We start from the raw sequence: 9,237 nt of genomic DNA on the forward strand, positions 1-9,237 counted from the left end.
CCTATTAATAAAAATGAAATGTTTCACAGTTGTTACAGTGCAAGTAAATGGTGTCAAGTTGGGGGAAATAACAACAACAAAAATATAATATAATTAGATGTTTTAATTATAATACAATCCAGATTGCATAGCTAGTGTCTCACCACTATATAAGCACCTTGGAAAGGTGGGCAAGCCCCATACTTGGCCCTGGTTTGGGGCAGGGATTGTGGCTACGAACTCTTTTGTATTTTACTCACCTAAGCGTCTAGTACAGTGCTGGTGTAGTGGATAGAGCACGGTCCTGGGAATCAGAAGGTCATGGGTTCTAATCTTGACTCCATCATTTGTCTGTTTTGTGACCTTGGGAAAGTCATTTCACTTTTCTGGGCCTCAGCTACTTCATATGTAAAATTGGGATTAAGATTGTGAATCCCAGTTCAGACAGGTACTGTGTCTATCCCGATTTGCTTATATGCACCCCAGCACTTAATACGGTGCCTGACACAAAGTAAGTGCCTAACAAACACCACAATTATTATTATTATAATTAATAAATACCACTGATTGGACAAAGGCATCAGAATCATTTTTCCCTCCTAAAAGCCTCTCTCCTTCTAGATTCCTATGGATCTAGACTGAGCCCCCTTTTTCCTCTCCTCCTTCCCATCCCCCTCACCCTACGTCCTTCCCCTCCCCACAGCACTTGTATATATATGTACAGATTTATTACTCTATTTCACTTGTACATATTTACTATTCTATTTATTTTGTTAATGAGAGTTCATGGGTTCAAATCCCGGCTCCACCACTTGTCAATTGTGTAACTTTGGGCAAATCACTTCACTTCTCTGTGCCTCAGTTACCTCATCTGTAAAATGGGGATTAAGACTGTGAGCCCCCCGTGGAACAACCTGATCACCCTGTAACTTCCTCAGTGCTTAGAACAGTGCTTTGCACATAGTGAGCACTTAATAAATACCATCATCATCATATAGCTTTAATTCTATTTGTTCTGACAATTTTGACACCTGTCCACGTGTTTTATTTTGTTATCTGTCTCCCCCTTCTAGATTGTGAGCCCGCTGTTGGGTAGGGACTGTCTCTATAGGTTGCCGACTTGTACTTCCCAAGCGCTTAGTACAGTGCTCTGCACACAGTAAGCGTTCAATAAATATGATTGAATGAATGAGTGAATGAATGAATGAATCTTACTCTACATGTAGGCTAGCAATGACCCAATCTTGGCACTAAAAAGTGCATGACAAATATTATTAAAAGTATGCTATTCCAACAGGACAATACATTAGCAGGATTTAGCAATTTGTGAAGAAGGCACAGAGTAGAGCACAAGGAACAAGCTTCAGGTAAAAAAATACTGGCCACAGTTTCACTTATACCTAGTCAAATCACCTAAATGAATCAGTTTAATGGTTGGGCTAAATTTGTGGCTCTTGGTCTGGGATATGGGCTTCTAGACCTAATCTTTCCCATCACCCCAGCTGCAGTAATGAGGTCCGTTCATTTGGGTTTGGTGGGGATTGGAGAAGGGGAGATACTGTATTTAATCTTCCAATGTCAGTTAAGATCCCTATATAATAAATGTGATATTTAAGTCCTTAGTATGTGCCAAGCACTGTACTGAGTGCTGGGGTAGATACAAGATAATCAGGGCCCACATGGGGCTCACCGCAGACAATTGGAGGAGACAGATATAGAACACATTCATTCAATTCAATCATATTTATTGAGCACTTACTATGTGCAGAGCACTGTTCTAAACAACTTGGAAAGTAAAATTTAGCAATAGAGGCAATCCCTGTCCACAATGGGCTTATAGTCTACTAGGGGGGAGACAGACATCAAAACAAGAAAACAGGCATCAATATAAATAATTAGAATTATAGATATATATACACATCAAAACAAGTGAACAGAGAACAATATGAATAAATAGAATTATAGATATATACATATATCTGTATGTGCTCTGTGGCAAGGAGGTTGGGATGAGCAAAAGGAGCAAGTCAAGGTGATGTGGAAGGGAAGGGGAGCTGATGAAAGGGGGGCTTCGTCTGGGTAGGCCTCCTGGAGGAGGTAAGCCTTCAGTAGGGCTTTGAAGTTGGGGGAAGAGTGATTGGCAGATTTGAGGAGGGAGAGCGTTCCAGGCCAGAGGTAGGACATGGACCAGGGGTCGACAGTGGGACAGGCTAGATCAAGACTCCAGAGGAGCAGAGTGTGTGGGCTGGGCTGTAGAAGGAGAGAAGGGAGGTGAGGTAAGAAGGGGCGAGGTGATGGGCAAACACTGGAGATTTTTGAGAAGAGGGGTGACATGTCCAAAACAGTTCTGTAGAAAGATAATCTGGGCAGCAAAGTGAAGTATGGACTGAAGTGGTGAGAGACAGAAGGATGGAAGGTTGGAAAGGAGGCAGATGCAGTAATCCAGTTGGGATAGGATGAATGATTGTACTGACATGGTACTAACCCATGACCTTCTGACTCTCAGGGCCAGGCACTATCCACTATACAATGCTTCTTCCCTTGCCCATATCCCTGGCTGGCTTGCTGTTTGGTGAAAGCAGCAGCAGTAATAATCCCAGACCAGGCCCAGAATTAAGAGAAATTCTGAAAGGGGCAGAAGGAAGGTCTTATCCCCTCTTCACCTGGAAAGAATCATTTATACCCAATTGTCTCATACACAAAGGGAAGATTCTACCCCAATACTGATTTTAGAACCTTAGGGTAACACAGCTAACCTCATTTCCCTTAATTATGTGAGGATCAAAAAAACTTCTTGTTCATTGCATCAATCAATCAGGACGCCTTTTAAGAATCAATAATCTTCTCAGTGCTTCCTTCACATCCTTGTTCCTCAGGCTGTAAATCAGGGGGTTCATCATGGGGATCACAACCATGTAAAACACAGACACCACTTTCCTCTGATCCATTGAGTACCTGGAGTTTGGCTGCATATAAATAAATGCCAGAGTCCCATAGAACAGCATGACGGCGGTCAGATGAGAGGTGCAGGTGGAGAAAGCCTTGTGTCTCCCCTCATTGGAGGGGATTCTCAGAATTGCAGAGATGATACACAGATAGGAGATGGCTATAATAAAACTCGTGCTCAAAATGATGAGAATCGAAGTGATAGAATTCAAGACTTGAGCCACTTGGGGGTCAGAACAGGCAAGCTCCAGCAAAGGAGGGAAATCACAGTAGAAGTGATTGATTTCATTTGGCCCACAGAAGGACAAACTAAACACCGAACTTTCAAAAATCACAGCATTGACACAGCTGCTTACATAGGAAGTCATGACCAGCTGGACACGCACCTTGTTGGACATGATGAGCGGGTAGAGCAGCGGCCTGCAGATGGCAGAGTAGCGATCAAAAGCCATCACTGCTAGTAAGAAGCACTCATTGGTCCCAAAGGTTGCAGCCACAGCAAACTGAACAGCACAACCCATAAAAGAAATGGTTCTTTTCCCCTGCAGGAGGTTCTCCAGCATCTTTGGAGTGACTGATGATGAATAGCACATGTCAGAAAGAGACAAATGGCTGAGGAAATAGTACATAGGGGTGTGTAATTGGGAGCTTGCCCAAATTAATATAATTATGCCAAGGTTGCCCATCAGGGTGATCACGTAGATCACTAGAAAGAGTCCAAAAAGGATGGCTTGTAAATTTTGGTCATCAGTTAATCCAAAAAGAATGAATTCTGTTACCAAAGTGCCATTTCCAGCTGCCATTAGTGTCTTGCCTTTCATCTGCAGCAGGCGGAGAGTGGAGTTTCTGTCCTAACGGATTGGCAGCATGGCAGTGACTATTTAAAAGAGGGGAGAGAACCCGGAGTCAAAATAATTAAAAACGTAATAACCAGGTCCCCCACCATAGTGACGATATAGATGTTCAGATTTTCAGTGACACTGGTCAGAATTAGATGGAAAGCGGTTGAATAAATTTCATATTTTTCAGAGGAAAGACCCCAAACTTCATTTATATCAAACACACATCACATCTGGGAGTACCTAAACCACAAGTCATTGAATCTTACACTCCACTAATCCTAGTCTCAGGTATCCTACCCATTGCCATGAAAGAAGTCTGAGATGACCAAATGGAAAGGAGAATGTTACCCAATGATGGAAGTATTGTTTTTATGGATTCTGAGAAAGTTCTTGAGAATTAAATACCAGGTGTCATTTGGTAACTGAATCCCTAGATAACTTATTAGGTTTTTTTTAAACCTGGAAACCGCAGAGAATCATTAAAGTGTTATTATCATGGGATTAAGTGCAATAAGAAAAACAAGAGGTAGGTAGGGGGTAGCTATTGCTATTGCTATGTTGTGGAGTTGAAAAATGAATAAGAGTAGGTGTTTATCATGCTTTAGTTAGGAGTACTCCATTTTCTCAAAAAGTCCCCTGAGTTCATTCATGACTTTTGCAATAAACTTCTGGTACTTTGGTCAGAGAGGCAGACTTTGAATTATCTTGAGTTTACCTTTCAGAGTTTCCCTCTGTGCATAATCATCTTGATCTTAGCTTTCTTGTCCTGTATGGTCATGACGGGCCTATGGAGGTGCTCAGAGCAGATTTTTCTATCCTTCCACTCTGGATATTCAGTTACCCACCTCAATTCTTCCATCTTACCTTTTCTCTTGGGTCTTCCTCTAATCCTGATCCCACTCACAATGGTCCTCTATAAATCAGTCAGTCAATCAATCAATCAGTTGTATGTCTTGAACATTTAGTGTGTACTGAGCACTGTAGTAAGTGCTTGGGAAAGTACAGTAGAATAGAGTAGATAGACACAACCCCTGTTGTCTCTTCTCTCTTCACCCATTCTATTATGCTCAATCTCAATTCCTCTGTTTAATTCATTAGAACCTCCAGGAAGATCAATGTCAGAATACTTGCCTAACTGAATAAAATACCCACTAATTACCATTTGAACCCAATTTTCTCAATTTTAAGATATCCTACAGAGCAGACATCACATCCTTCAAAAACGGAGTGAGAAGAGAAGGGTCTTGAGATTGTTATAATAAATCAGTAATATTTCTTGAGCAAATACAAAGGTCAAACTGCTGTACTAAGCACTTAGAGTATAAAAGAATAGTACAATATTCCCTATAAACGACTGTTTGTAGTTGCTTAAGAACCATGAGAAGAAGCATGGTGTGATGGATAGAGCCTGGGCCTGAGAGTCAGACTACCATAAATTCTAATCCCGGCTCCACCACTGTCTGCTGGGTGACCTTGTATAAGTCACTTGACTTCTCTGTGCTTCACTTACCTCGTCTGTAAAATGGGTATTGAGATTGTGGACCCCACGTGAGGCATGGACTGTGTCCAATCTGACTTGCTTGTATGCAACCCAGCACTTAGTACTGTGCCTGGCACATAGTATTATTATGAAGTGCTGTCTAGTCGTTTCCAACTCATAGTGACTCTAAGGATATATTTTCTCCAGGACTTCTTGACTTCCATCATAATCTGTAACCTTTCTAATGGTTCTTCCATTATCACTGTTATGGTCTGTATCCATCTAGCTGCTGGTCTGCCTCTTCCACGGTTTCCCTGGACTTTTCCCAGCATTAGTGTCTTCTCCAGAGAATTTGTCCTCCTGATTATGTGTAAAAAGTATACTAATCTAAGTCAAGCCATTTGACCTTCCAAAGACCACTTTGGCTTAATTTGCTCCAAAATCCATTTGTTTGTTTTCAGACAATCCATGATATTCGTAAAGGTCTTCTCTAACACCCTTTTCAAAAGAATTGGTGCACTCTCTATCCTTTTTTTCACTGTCCATCTTTTGGATCCTTACACTGTCATTGTAAACACCATAGAGGTAACAATTTGTACTTTTGTGGCAGTTGTTACACCAACACATTTAATGACTTTTTTCCAGGCTCTTCATAGTACGTCTTTATTATTTATTATCGAACCCAGGAGAGAAAAACTGTTAACTATTTCAATCTTCTCTCCATCCACTACACATGTGTTTTAAACCTCCAGTTGTCATGATCTTTGTTTTTTTGGAATTTAAATGTAGACCCATCTTTTTCCTCTGTTCCTTAAATTTTAATAAAAAGCCCTTCAAATCTTCTTCACTTTCTTGCTAGTAGGATAGTGCCACCAGCATAACGAAGGTTGTTTATATTCCTACCTCCAATCTACTCCCTGTTCATCTTCATCCAATCCAGTTTCTCTCAATATGCATTCAGTATATAGGCTGAACAGATAAGGCGATAAGATACATGCTTGTATTACACCCTTTTAAATGGGAAATCAATCTGTTTCTCCGAATTCTGTTCTTACTGTAGCCTGCTGTTTGGCATTCAGGTTCCCTTTAATGCAATTAAATGGAGAAGCAGCGTGGCTCAGTGGAAAGAGCATGGGCTTTAGAGTCAGAGGTCATGGGTTTGAATCCCAGTTCTGCCACTTGTCAGCTGTGGGATATTGGACAAGCCACTGAATTTTTCTGGGCCTCAGTTACCTCATCTGTAAAATGGGATTAAGACTGTGAGCCCCACGTGGTACAACCTGATCACCTTGTATCCCCCCAGCGCTTAGAACAGTGCTTTGCACATACTAAGCACTTAACAAATACCATCATCATCATCATAATCTGGCATGCCCATTTTCCTTAATGTGCTCCAGAGTTTCCAGTGATCCACACAGTCAAAGGCCTTATACTAAATACAGTGATTATTATTAATCAGGTATGATGAAACAATCACATAATCTGATTGAATTTTGATAAAGTGGGCCAAGTGAAGTGGAACTACCCAAAGTGGTCCAAGTGAAGTGCAGAGCAGATCCAAGTAGCCAAGAGGCAGTAGATGGTAGAGCACTAATTAAAGCCTCCAGGACCAGAAGAGGCTCTTTTTTTCCACTGGGGGTTTGGCTGTTGAAAAAAAAAACTAGGCCATTAAGCTCCTCTGCAGCTCAGCTTGAAGGCTAGATGATTCCTGGACTGTGAAAGCTCCTCCTGTAATCTTTAAACTCTTTATGGGCAGGGAACATGCCTACCAACTCCTGTTGTATTGTTTTCTCTCAAGGGCTTAGTACAGTGCTCTGCTTCAGGCCACCAATTCATTATATTTATTGAGCACTTATTGTGCTCAGAACACTGTACTAAGCTAAACAATATAACACACCTTCCCTGCCCACAGTGAGTTTACAGTCTAGAGGGGGACACAGACATTCATTTAAATGAATAAATTACAGATGTGTACATACGTGTTGTGGGGCTGGGTGGGGATGAATAAAGGAAGCAAATCAGGGTAATGCAGAAAGAAGTGGGAGAATAGGAAATGAGGGTTTAGCCTGGGAAGCTCTTTTTGAAGAGATGTGACTTCAATATTGCTTGAGGTCATGGAGATTAATTGTCTGTTTGTAGGGACCATCATTTCTATAGGTTTCTGGCTTGTACTTCCCAAGCGGTTAGTACAGTGCTCTGTGCACAGTAAGTGCTCAATAAATACGATTGAATGAATGAATTAATGGGCATTCCAGGCCAGAGCCAGGAGGTGGGCGAGAGGTCAGTGGCGAAATGGGGGAGTTTGAGGTACAGCAAATAGGTTGGCATTTGAGGAGTAAAGTGTGAGAAGAGTAGCTAGGTGAAGTACTAGCAGGTATGGTGATTGAGCGGTTTCAAGCCTATGGTAAAAAGCTTCTGTTTGATGCGGAGATGGATGGGGAACCACTGGAGGTTCTTGGGAAGGGTGAAACAAGGACTGAGCAATTTTGTAGAAAAATGATCTGGGCAGCAGAGTGAAGTATGGATTGGAATAGGGAGAGACAGGAGCCGAGGAGTTCAGTGAGGAGGCTGATGTAGTAATCAAGATGGGATAGGAGAAGTGCTTGGATTAACGTGGTGACAGTTTGGATGGAGAGGAAAGGGCAGACTTTAGCGATGTTGTGAAGTATTGATTAATTGGACTGCATGGATGTGGAGCAGCCTGTCCTAATGGACAGAGCACGGACCTGGAAATCAGAATTGATCTCAGCTTTAATCCTGATTCTGCCCTTTATCTGCTTTGTGACCTTGGGCAAGACACCTAACTTCTCTGTGCCCAGTTGCCTCATTTGTAAAATGGGGGTTAAGACTATAAGCCCTATGTGGGACATCGGTTGTGTCCATCCTGATTAACTCGTATCTTCCCCAGCACGTAGTAGAGTCCCTGGTACATAACAAATACCATAAAAAAGTGATACCCATGGTGGAGACAAGGTCTTGATAATCTAGACTTCAAGGAGGATTTTTGGATTTTGTTGGGTAGATATAAAAATATTTTATTAATAATAATAATAAGAAGAAGAATTACATTTGTTAAGTGCTTACTATGTGCCAAGCACTGTTCTAAGCGCTGGGGGGATACAAGATCATCAGGTTGTCCCACATGGGGATCACAGTCTTAGTGCCTATTTTCCAAATGATGGAACAGAGGCACAGAGAAGTCTAGTTCATTCAATCAATCGTATTTATTGAGTGCTTACTGTATGCAGAGCACAGTACTAAGCGCTTGGGAAGTACAAGTTGGCAACATATAGAGACAGATTTTACCTAACAACAGGCTCACAGTCTAGAAGGAGGAGACAGACAACAAAATAAAACATGTAGACAGGTGTCAAAACCGTTAGAATAAAGAGACTTATAGCTATATGCACATCATTAACAAAATAGAATAGTAAATATGTACAAGTAAAATACAGTAATAAATCTGTTCAAATATATACAAGTGCTGAGAGGAGGGGAAAGAGGTAGGACGTGGGGGATGGGGAGGAGGAGAGAAAAAAGGAGGCTCAGTCTGGGAAGTCCTCCTGGAGGAGTTGAGCTCTCAGTAGGGCTTTGAAGGGAGGAAGAGAGCTAATTTGGCGGATGTGTGGAGAGAGGACAATCCAGGCCAGGGGAAGGAGGTAGGCAAGGGATCGACTTCGGGACAGGTGAGAACGAGGCACAGTGAGGAGGTTAGCGTCAGAGGAGCGGAGGGTGTGGGCTGGGCTGTAGAAGGAGAGAAGGGAGGTGAGGTAGGAGGGGGCGAGGTGATGGAAAGTCTTGAAGCCGAGAGTGAGGAGTTTTTGCTTGATTCGTACGTTGACAGGCAACCACTGGAGATTTTTGAGGAGGGGAGTAACATGCCCAGAGAATTTCTGTACAAAGATCATCCGGGCAGCAGAGTGAAGTATAGACTGAAGCGCGGAGAGACAGGAGGATGGGAGAGCAGAGAGGAGGCTGATGCAGTAATCC

General features: G+C 42.2%; 1 pseudogene; it reads right to left on the reverse strand.

The window, feature by feature from the left end:
• Positions 1-2,789: 2,789 nt before the first annotated feature.
• On the reverse strand, positions 2,790-3,794 carry LOC119940057 (annotated as a pseudogene).
• Between the last annotated feature and the right edge of the window lie 5,443 nt (positions 3,795-9,237).

Source organism: Tachyglossus aculeatus, chromosome 18 (genome assembly GCF_015852505.1).
Source record: "Tachyglossus aculeatus isolate mTacAcu1 chromosome 18, mTacAcu1.pri, whole genome shotgun sequence".
NCBI classification, from domain to species: Eukaryota; Metazoa; Chordata; class Mammalia; order Monotremata; family Tachyglossidae; genus Tachyglossus; species Tachyglossus aculeatus.